Raw genomic sequence first — 1,298 nt, 5'->3', positions numbered from 1 at the left:
ACTTCCCTAAGGGTGTACAATAATATTAGTGGGATTACAGACCTTTAATTTTTTCAACCTAATTGAATCCAATAGAATTACTGTAGGTTCTTAAGAGTCCCCATATCCTGCTGGGCTACTCTCATCTAAATATTGCTAGTTAACCTTGTTTTTCAAAAATACATTGGAAAAAGCTAAATGGAGCCTCTTTCCATAATCAGTTTACATCATGTTGCACGCTAACTGTTGATTACATTTTCCAGAGATGGATTATTTCCCTTACGCTACCTGAAATGATTTTCTCAACAATAGTATTCAACTCTGGGTTAAATAGAATAATTTGGTTTTTAAAGCCTTAGAAACATTGAAATCATAAGTGAGAAGACATAAGAGCGTGAAGAAACTGGGAGAAAAGGACCTTGGAATGAATATTAGAACACTTTCTGGTGGACTATTTTCGTAAAGCAAGGCAGGCGTTTGAATACACGGCACTCCCGAAAAATGAAGTATCTGAAAGGCTGTACAGCGTGCGGCATATGTTCTGTTACTGAAACTGCTGTAAATCAATACAAAACACAAATCATGTTTGAAGTCAAACTTTCAGGAGTTTAACACTGGATTTACAATATCGTAATAGGTTATCGTTGCACACACTTTGGAGGCGCTCACTTTACTTCCTATAGCCCGGGGAACCTGTTGTTGCTGTTGGCCGTGTCAAAAATGTCATGATAATCTTTAGTCACTTATCTGTTTAGACTTCAGTTTTGTTTTGCTTTTTTTTTAAATGTAAATTATGGCTTCTCTTTCCTCACCCGACAAGTACTTTTCAGTCATCCAGCCCTATAAAAATAATAATAAAACCTCCCGACTTTCCCCTCACCTGCCCCTTCCCCCACCCTCGTGATTGTTGTTGTTGTTGTTTTTCAATCATAAAACAATTCTAGGCAGCAAGAGTAGTATGTCGCTTGGGCTGAGGCTGGGCTGTTAGCTAAATTAAGCCATTGTGACTCAAAATCCTCCTTTAATAAGGTTCATGCTGTCTACAACTTCATCATTTTCTGCTGAATGATAATTACTTTATTCAATCATGTTCAAGGTTTTAGTGAAAGCTAGCATTGATTGATTAACTTCAATTACCATGCTTACATTTGCATAGATAAAAACTGCTTTTCAATTTGTGAGTGGCACGCCGGTGGAAACCCTGCGCTGATATTTGCATTTCAATGTGAACAGTGAAGAATAAAGGTGGAAGAGAGGTCTGATCAGTGCTAAGCCCTTTCTGCTTCACTGCTTAAGCATTTTTCCATAAACACTCTTGT

The sequence above is a fragment of the Martes martes genome (genome assembly GCF_963455335.1).
Source record: "Martes martes genome assembly, chromosome: 3".
NCBI classification, from domain to species: Eukaryota; Metazoa; Chordata; class Mammalia; order Carnivora; family Mustelidae; genus Martes; species Martes martes.
This window is presented reverse-complemented; position numbering follows the sequence as displayed.